Source organism: Phaethon aethereus (assembly GCF_964289735.1).
Source record: "Phaethon aethereus genome assembly, chromosome: 2".
Lineage (NCBI taxonomy): Eukaryota > Metazoa > Chordata > Aves > Phaethontiformes > Phaethontidae > Phaethon > Phaethon aethereus.
In genome coordinates, this window is record NC_138582.1 from 5551265 (window position 1) to 5561927 (window position 10663).

The following is a 10663-nucleotide window of genomic DNA, read 5'->3' on the forward strand; positions in this document are numbered from 1 at the left end:
TTAACCCTCAAGTAAAGAACTGGGGTCCAGGACATAATGCCTGGAAGTTGATGGGACACTTCACCCATGAGGTGTCTGTCCTTGTCTGAGGAAGCAGCTCAGGAAGAAAGAATAAAAGATGTGGCAAAGAGTTCACAACTTTCCTCTACTGTGTGACAACTAGTTTTAAAATTAGAGAGACTGACTCTGTCGAGCTTAAAAGACAGTTAATGTTCAGACGTCCACAGACAGTGAACAGTCTTTGGCACTTTCTGGCTTTGCATAGGCTGAGGTGACATTCAAATGTTCAGCCTGCTAGCTGGAGGACAGCAGAGAGGATTTGACAGGCCTTGAAAGTAGCTGATGTTTTAGCCTGGGAGCTTCAAACGAGGTGAGCTTACTCATACAAATATCAACGTTTCGTTGAGTCCTGTCATTCACAGTCTCTCTGAAAGCTATTTGATTCAGAGGCAGTTTTTTTGTCGTTTTCTAGACTATGTTTCTCCTGGAAGCGGTTCCTCTTTGCTTCCTCAGCGTTGGCTGAGATTTTCTTGCTAACAAATGTCTCCGTCTCTGCTTTCTGTGCCAGATCCCTCCCTCCCCACCTCTCCCTTGCCCTCTTCTGGGGTCCCATTCCTACCTTCCACCACTTGCCACCGTTGCAAGCTTCTTCCCACTGTGGCAGGCACACAGCATTAGCTAAGGACCTCTGCAATGCAATGCTTCTCTCCGAGCTTCTCTCTCCCTCTTCTTTTATGTCCCCCATATTCCTTGCCTCCAGGCCTTCCCCAAGACACTGTTCTTGCAGCCCTCTGCTGCCTTTCCTGGCCATCCCACCACCATGTATTTTGTCCTTATCCATTTTCCATTTTTCACTGGAGCTGTACAGAAATTCATCCTCTTCTCACATCACGTCCAATCAGTGACTCCCCTTGATCCAATGGACGCCATTAATGTTTCTAGGTGGGTGTTTTATAGGCTCCCCATGCCCAGACTTCTCCTTCTGGTTCATTCCTGCTTCTGAGCATCTCATGCTGAACTGTTGGCAGAGATGGATGATGCAGGACTTTTTGTCTTCTCTCTGCCAGGTCTAAAGCAGCACTGTTCTTCACACCACTTAAACCCACAACACAGGCACCAGGTTTGAGTTTGGCCATCCCTCCCCCTCGGATCCCTGCCCTCACCAAACGGCCGGGCCACCACCCTGATTCACTGCCTGTGGAAATAGCTGTACCTGACAGTTTTCTTTACCGCGTGTCCGAAGCTTTTAAGGTGTGTGAAAGAGAGCCCAGCTTTTTCCATTTGTGGTGGAAGATGCCTACAACTGTTTTGGATGTCATTAAAATAATAGAGGGCAGAGATTATTTCTCCCCGAAGCGCAAAGTTAAGGGACATCTTGCAAGAAAAATCTCCTCTCAGGAGAGAGCCAGCGCAACGTCTGGAGGAGAAATGTATTAAACACCCAAAAGCAGAGCTGCACTTGGTGTAACACGGCATGTTCCACTCAAGTCAAAGGAAGAGCACAGATTCCAGCCAGCTGAGTCTCCAGCACCTGAACGGCTTCACACGGGCTTCAGTTGAGACTGGTTCTGCACTAAACAAACCAGTAGTTCATAGCCAGGGTCTCTTTATTTTTTTTTTTCCAAAGAGCATTGGAAAAAAAGCTGCTAACAGTGGCACAAAAAACTCTTGCAGCTAGGAAGAAGCCCAGCACAGGCTCAGCTACAGCAGGGGATTTTAGGCAATTATTGCATCTTGCGTGAGATCAAGAGGCTTCTGGAGCATCACGTGGCCCAGCATGAGACCTGGGCAAGGTGCCGTGGGGAACGGGACTTGCCGACACTGTGCTGCCTTGGGCTCAGTGGAAAGGTGACAGAAGCAGGATTTCAGCTGCTCATCTCTTTGAGACCACCCTGTGTCACAGGACGCTGATGTCTGTAAGTTAGTTGCTGTCAGGGATCCAGAAGTGTGCTGGGATCAGTAAAATAAATCCAAAGGCATAACGGAGAACCAGAGACAGTCTTGCTAGTACTGACTCCTAAATATTAACACAGGAAGGTGAGAGATAAGAAACCAGAGAGTCTCATTTATTGCTGCTTAAGTGAGAGAAAGGCACGTTCAACACTGACAAATTTGCTTTTTTTTTTTCTTCATTATTCTTTTTCCCAAAACCAGAGAAGCTGTTTCAAACCTATTTCCCGCAGAATGGCAAGGGGCTGAGAAATGGAGCTGAACAGAGGGAATGGCTGTAATTTCCAGCAAACCCAAGTAAAGAATTGTTATCGGCAAGGCTTCTGCCAGACCGTTAAAAAACCCAGCAGCCATTTTTTCACTCCTGATATTGCACGAGATAACGGAGTCGGCAGCAGCACGGACAACTCCTGCCTCATTACTCCGACACCAGGCTCAATAGGTTCAAAGAAGTCACTGCCGGCGACGGGAGCAGAGGGTCTGCAGGGACTGATTGATGCACAGGGGCCACCCAGGCAAAGCTGGGGCTTGCAGGAGACTTCTGCTGGCAGATCTGTTTGGGCAGCTGGAGACCAAAAACCAAGGGAAGAGGCGTTGCAGCTAAAGGATAAAAGTGCCCCTGGCTCCCTCACTGCTGAGGTGACAGAGCTGCTTCTTTCCTCCTTTGAGCTAAGAGCTTCTAAACCATAAAGTCTCATCCCCTCTAAAGGATGGTTTAAACTCTTCATAGCTCTTCTAGTTACTTTAATAAACTGAATCCTGTGAAATTTCATATGATGGCTTAAATCCTTTTTAAAGTCCAATTTGTTAAGAAAACCAAGGCCTTTGTTAATTTTCTCCAGCAGGAGACTTTGGTGGAGGATGTGTCTGTGTAGAGGACAAGGTTTCTGAGTGGTGACCAAGGGGAGAAATGCATCACCTGTGGTCTGTGATCCCACCCCATCTCTGAACCACATAGATTTGATACTACGCCAACTGAAATTATGGAAAACTCCCCTCGCTTTCAGTAGGGTTAGATTAAATCCCTAAGGAGAATGGTTTGGAGGCAGAAGTGTGGCCCACATGGTCCCTTCCCTTTGATGTCTCGTTAGGATCCTTTAGAAAAGAGTCTGACATGGGGATTTCACTTTCAAGCCACAATCTTGGAGACAGTTCAGCTCTACAGTGATTGGATCAGTTGCCTTCTCCTGTGTGATCAGAGGGTTTCAAGACATAGACAGTTAGGCTCAGGGCATCTCACTGCTTAGATGTCCACGTGCTCCTAACCAGAGCCTTTGTTCTAGGCTCAGGGGCGCGATGAAGATGTGGCTGGACCTCCATGCTAAATTACCCTCTCATCCTGTAGGTGATCCAATTAAGGCAAATTTGAAGAGAACCAGAGAAGTTCATGCTCTGCCTTGCTGTGCATGAAGTCAGCAAGTTAATAATGGACATTGATCTCTAGGGCTGCCAGTCTGTCTAAAGCTGGGTGGAAGAGATTCCAGATTTTTTCATCACATCATTAGGTTTCATACTGCAAGCAATAAACTCTGTGGCCTGCAGCTGTGAAAATACTAATTTGGAAGCTATTATTTTTTATATTTTTGAGAAATTGCTGCTGTGTTTTTTTATATATGTGTATATATATTTTTTTTTTCCCAAAAAAATTTTCAGTAGTTCTTCCAGTTTACTTTTCCCCCTTTCTGATTTTCTGGACTTTCAGATCAATTAGGCTATCTCTTTTCCCCTCTTCCCTTCATTCCCCATTCTCTTTTTTCCCTCTCCCTCCCTTTAGTTGCTAGAGCAACAAAAACCTTCAGAGTAGAGGGGATTTACAGTGACACCAAAATTTTGCCTGTTACTTACGCACATAATAGGAGCCCTTCTTATACCTACCCCTTCATTTTGGGTGTGTTAATGTAACACCTTCTTCTCCCTTCCTAGGAGAGGTAATTTCCCAGATCTGTTGGCTTCATTCTTACATTTTCAGCCTTGTAAGATCAAAAGAATAGCCCTTGGCTAGGACTGGATGACACTATCTAGAAAAGAGATTGTCACCCTTCAGTGGCATGTTCAAGAGTTTCTCTCTCCTCTTTCTTTTGTGCCTTCAGCCTGTGTTTACTCCGTGTTTACAGAGATCTTGCTGCTTTCTTGGTCACTGCAGCTCCAGAGTCCTGTGGTAGTTAGTAAAGGCAATCTTTTCAGGATGGTTGTCCACCTAATGTATCAGAGGGACACCAGTGCAAAAGCTGGCCCTGGAAATAGATGTTTTGAAGACAACAATAACGTTAAAACTTGACACAATTTTGACAGCCTGTGTCTTTTGTGTTTATGAAAGAAGATGCAATACTTGCCCTTCTGCTATTGCGGGATGGTTATGGTTAAACGTGCTGGTGTATAACGCTGGCTGATGAAAAGCCACATTTCTGTCTGACTTAAATACAGGCTTGGAAAATAATAACAGGAGTTAAAGTGTGACTAAGCACTTCCAAGGGCTGTCATGCTTGACACTGAAGGCAGCTGGTCATGCCCTTAAAGTCCTTTTTAATAAGATTACTGTGTTGCTCATTATTCAGAGGTCTAGAAAAAGCAATAAATTGTTATGTTCTTATAAAGGTAACTAGCTGCTCAGCTTTGTCCTTATTCCTCCTGCACCAGACCAGATGGTGATGGCCAGGCTGGCCTCTCTATGATGGCCAGGCTGGACTCATGCTGTTTATTTTAGGATGTCAGCTTCCTTCTCAGGGTTGCATGTTTTGTAATCACAGAATCACAGAATCACTAGGTTGGAAAGGACCTTCAAGATCATCAAGTCCAACCATTAATCCAGCGCCACTATGATCCCTAAAACATGTCCTGAAGCACCACATCCACACGTTTTTTGAACACTTCCAGAGACTCCACCATCTCCCTGGGCAGCCTGTTCCAATGCTTCACCACCCTCTCAGTGAAGAAATTTTTTCTAATATCCAATTTAAACCTCCCCTGGTGTAACTTGAGGCCATTTCTTATCGCTGATTACTTGGGAGAAGAGACCAACACCCTTGTCGCCACAACCCCCTTTCAGGTAGTTGTAGAGAGCGATAAGGTCTCCCCTCAGCCTCCTCTTCTCCAGAGTGAACAACCCCAGTTCCCTCAGCCGCTCCCCATAAGACTTGTGCTCCAGACCCCTCACCAGCTTCGTTGCCCTTCTCTGGACACGCTCCAGCACCTCAGCAAGGTAATGAGCCTTTAGTTCACCAAAGTCCTTAGATTTGTGCCTAAATACTTCTGAAGTCAGTAGCATGTGCTTTATGTGTGTGACAAAAGACACACCAGTGCTACAGGCACTGCAGAACAGCAGCTGGGGAGCTTCCATCACAATCTTGAATGTCATCGTGTGATCACCACCATCCAAGCCGGGGCACAGTTGACAGGAAGGGGTGTTTGGTCTGCCCCCATTTTTAATGAACAAAAAGAAATCTCTCCCCGATCTGAGTCTATGCTGGGCTGGAGAATGAGCCATACAGGAAACCTGATTTTGATTTCCTTTCCAATCTCCATGTCCAAATCTCCATGACTGTGATTCATTACTGAGAAATGACTCCGTTCTACCTTCGTATGTTGTAACCAGATTAATATAGCCCTTTCACATGTATTGGTGATGATGGCCAGTGGTTAGCACACCTGGGGCTGAATTAAAAGCTAAGAGCATGAGTCATACATACAGGCTGAGCTCAGGAGTCAACCTTTGTAGCTGGGGCTGAGAAACACATTTCCTATGGATGACAGAGATGTGAGGCCTCTGCACTGAGCTGGGTGATGATCTCAGCCTCACCCCATTTCTGTCTCACAAAGGGGAGTTACTGGCTCTGCATCTCACCCACCAACACTGGTGCATTCATGGGACTGAGAGCCCAGGTATGTGGGGATGCTGGGTTGGGGGTACCGACTGCTCCCATCCTCTGTCAAGCTCTCTGGAAAGGATGAATGCATTTGAGATTACATGCATGAAAAGGTTTGAAGGTGTATCTTTAGTTGCAGATAGTTGTTCACAAGGGTTAGCCTCCACCTGGGTACCTGAATTCATCTTCCAGTGCAAGCGCTGGTACCACCGGGGAGACTGTGGGAACCATATCTGTATGAAAATACTCTGCATTGCAGCAAGTGGAATCACAACTGAATTTCATTTGGAGGAGAAAAGGAACTGGGAAACAGAGCTTGTCTTGAGTATCTGGGTAGATCAATTTAAGCACAATGACAGCAATTAAGAGGGTTACTTCATTTGCGCTGGACAAAGCGACTCTACAGAGATGCTGTATTAGACAGCATTTGCTCTTGGAAGACTTTGCCAAGTCTTCTACTTGTATTATCTCTATAAATCATTGGGATCCAGAGTGTGTCCACTGCGATGGCTTTAGGAAGAAGTGTATGTACTGGGAAAGGCTGGGGTGATGCTGATGTTTGGCAGCACGCTCTAACTGCTCTGTTAGGAAGGACTCAGCACCTGCACCTTGGTCCATCTAGACAGGATTTAATGCATGGATACCTGGTCACTGGTCCTCAGCTAGCCCTGGTCAGTAATGCTGGAAACCTGCAGCAGCAGCAACAGGATCGGCAAGAAATATTTAACTAGTTTCAGTCTTTGAGGGGAAATGTGTATTCTATTGAAACTGAAAATAAAATCATCGCAGGTGGTACCTTGACAGCTGCTGGCGTGGACTGGCCAGGCCACAGAGGCTAAACTCCCCTCTGCTGCCACCCAGAAGCACCCTCCTAAACAGACTGATGGGAATTTAAGTGCTGTCTGTGTTCATGTTTTCCCTGTTCTGTGGCACACATCTAACATTATTTGCAAACCACAAGCAGCAAAAATCATTGTGAATTTTGAAATCAACTGTCTCTTTCTTTTTTTTTTTTTTAAAATGGATTAGGCTGCTTTCAGATACAATGAATTCAGGTTCATTTTCAGCTTGGAGTATGCGAGCTTAAGCTATCTCTGACTTCTTTGAATCTGTGGAAATAAGAATAAAACATGACCCTTCACGTCCTCAATGGCTCAAACTGAATTGAAGTAGATGATTATTAAGGTTCAGAACAGGTTAGCTCTCTCCTCTGTTGTACAGACAAGTCTCGCGCTCTCTCTCTCTCTCTCCATCTCTTTCTTACTTTTCCTTCCTTTGTGCTCTGGCCAAGCCCTGGAAAAAAAGACATGCCAAAAGAAAAACATGGATTATATACTTTCTTACCCAAACCAGAGTGGGAGTACCAGAAATCCAGTAAAAAATATAGTCTCAGAGGCAAAGTGATCTGGATAATCAACAAAGCTTAGGAATTACCTAATGACTGGTGTTTCCTGTCACTATTGGTTTTGTTTGTTTGGGGCAGCACGGACTGGACTTATTTTTGTTAATAAGCAGATAAAATTCTTCTCCACAGAGAGACACACTGAAAAATAATCATGCTGTGGTGCAGCCCTATCCATCTATGATGGTTCAGTCTACAGACCCGAATCCACCATTGAATTTTAGGATTCCAAGACAATTTATTGGCTTTCTAACCATTTTTGCTGTCACTATGAACCCCTGGTATTTGGGATCAATCTGTAACAACAGCTAAAATCTGCTCTTTGCATACTGGCTGTTTCTACTGGCTCTTTCTAACTCCTGAGTGAGGAACTGGTGTTGAAAGGGCTTTAGTGCCGGTCTCAGCCATTACAGATCAAGACACAGCCCTTTTTGCAGTAAAAGTCTGGAGCACATTCTACTGTTGCATTTAACTAGAAGTCACTCTCCCTGTTTTTTTTTTTTTTTGTGGCAGAAAATCAATGCTATAATAGCTATTCCTTTTTGGCAAGAGACTGATAGCATTGGCCGGCACCCAGAATAATGCAAGCTGGAGATGTAGAGTTCTGCCAACGTACCTTAAACTTCCTGACCTTCAGCATCTCAGGATTTCCAGCCCTGAGAAGAGAGCTTTTGGGAGAAGAGATTGATAATTCTGCCTGGCTTTCTGTGTCCAAGAAAGAGCCCCAGAGGGAAACTGAAATCCTCCTCTGTGTTGCTTCTGCTTTCACAGTAAGGTAAATAATGGCTGATTCCACTGAAGCCAAGGGAACCGACTACTGAAACTAGGGCTAAAGGCAGCAAAATCAGGCCTCCTAGGCACGTTCCACCTCCAGGACTGCACTGTGTTGAATTTGCTCACAAATGTCTATTGGATGAAAACAAGCATATGCTTGGTGTGATTTTTTCCCCTGCAGATCAGCCTGTGGCTTCTTGTGGATGCTGATGTGCTGTTCCCTCTGGGGTACCCACTTTAGGGCAGGCTAGCAGGGGTGTCCCTGATGTTCCAAGGCAGACGGGCTGTCTGACCCTTGAAGATTGTCATAAGACTGCAGTTGCAGTTCAGCATCTCGTGGCTTCTGGGAGTGCAACTTGTGCTGATTTTACCCTGGTTATCCTGCGTTTTGCTGATGTGCGATGGCAAACTCACCCCATGCTTCAGACATTGTCGTGGTTTAGCCCCAGCTGGCAACTGAGCCCCACGCAGCCGCTCGCTCACTCCCCCACGGTGGGACGGGGGAGAATCGGAAGAGTAAAAGTGAGAAAACTCATGGGTTGAGATAAAGACAGTTTAATAGGTAAAGCAAAAGCTGCGCACGCAAGCAAAGCAAAACAAGGAATCCATTCCCCACTCCCCACGGGCAGGCAGGGGTTCAGCCATCTCCAGGGAAGCAGGGCTGCATCACGTGTAATGGTTTCTTGGGAAGACAGACGCCATCACTCCGAACGTCCCTCCACCCCTTCCTTCTTCTTCATCCCAGCTTTATATACAGAGCATCATGTCATATGGTATGGAATGTCCCTTTGGCCAGCCTGGGTCAGCTGTCCTGGCTGTGTCCCCTCCCAGCTTCCCATGCACCTTCACTTCTGGCAGCCCGGCACGAGAAGCTGCACAGTCCTTGACTACTTAGCAACAACTCAAAACATCAGGTAGTTATCCACATTTTCTTATCCTAAATCCAAAACATAGCCTCATCCTAGCGTCTATGAAGAAAATAAACTCTATCCTGGCTAAAACCAAGACAGACATTAACGTTGTACTTCTTGCTGGAAGGGTTTGGTTCATGAGTCAAAGCAAGGCTCCTAGACCCAAAAGCACTGACATCTCAGTCTGCCTTGAGCAATGACTCACCATATGACCTAGTCCCAGGTGCTCTGCCTTTATTTTCCCATCTGTAAAAATGGGTTTATGAATCCTCAGTAATCCACCGTTTCAAGACTGTTTACTAACATGCAGAGCAGTAATTTTTCAAGTTTACTGCTCATTTGACTTGCTTCATGAACTAGAGTGGGCTGCTGGATGTAACGATGCAAAAGAAACATTGCCCCAGACTGATCCCCATAATATAATTCCACCATGAAATACAACTTCTGAAGAGATATCGGACACAAGGATACTTATGCATTGCCGTATCTTTTCACTCCTTTCAGCTTAAAGCTTGCAGTCCCGTTGTCTACAACACGGCTGCTGCTCTAATCCTTCACGTATTACTTTCACTTAATCTGAGAAAATTCCTTCAAGGGTATATTGTGTGGTACATCTGTATCATTTTTTTCTTTATAGTTGTCGTGGTTTAGCCCCAGCCGGCAACTAAACACCACGCAGCCGCTCGCTCACTCTCCCTCCCACAGCGGGACGGGGGAGAGAATTAGGAAAAAACCTCGTGGGTTGAGATAAACACGGTTTAATAGGACAGAAAGAAAGAAGGGAACAACAATGATAATACCAACAAAGGAATGTACAAGAACAAGTGAGGCCCAATACAGCAATTGCTCACCACCCCAGCCCGTCCCCGAGCAGCGATTTCCGCCCCCCCGGCCAACTCCAGTTTATGTACTGGGCATGACGTCGTATGGTAGGGAATATCTCTTTGGCCAGTCTGGGTCAGCTGTCCCGGCTGTGTCCCCTCCCAGCTCCCCGTGCACCCCCAGCCTGCTCGCTGGCAGCCCAGCACAAGAAGCTGGACTGTCCTTGACGGCTCAGCCACAACCCAAAACATCAGCACATTATCAACAGTTCCTCATCCCAAATCCAAAACACAGCCTCACACTGGCTTCTGTGAAGAAAACCAGCTCTATCCTGGCTGAAACCAGGACAGTAGTAAATGAAACCATCCTATCCACATGCAAGCAGACTTCTGAGGAGTGAAAGGGTACTGTTATTTCACAGGCCTTAGATCAAGTGCATCCATTATAACTGTTGAACCTGATCTTCTCTGTATAACCAGAACAATTCAATAACTATTAAATTTTACCAAGAGATTTCTGCATCAATGTATATTTTTAATATATACAATAATTTTTTTTCTGATGAAAAGCAGCAGCAGCCAACATCTTTTCAGACACAAGTGTTAGGAAAAAAGGAGATGCAAGAGTTAAGCTAAACTGGAAAGTGACAGTATACCAGATGCATTGACACTAATGTGCCTCTTCAGAGTTCATGCCTAAAGGCTTCATGTGCGCGATGACAAATATATTTGTTTTGGTTGCTGGAGGTGCCCTTAAATTATTAAAAGACAAAACAGAAAAAGGACTTTTCATTTTCTAGTCCCATTAACTTGTTTCACTGTCCATGAGAGACTCAAAAAAAGGGTTCAGAATTGAAAAATCAAGACTCAGACTGCCCTAAATGTAGTTATAATTTTCAACCTTTTGTTGTGTTTCACGTTCCTATCTGTCTAGGTCCAGTT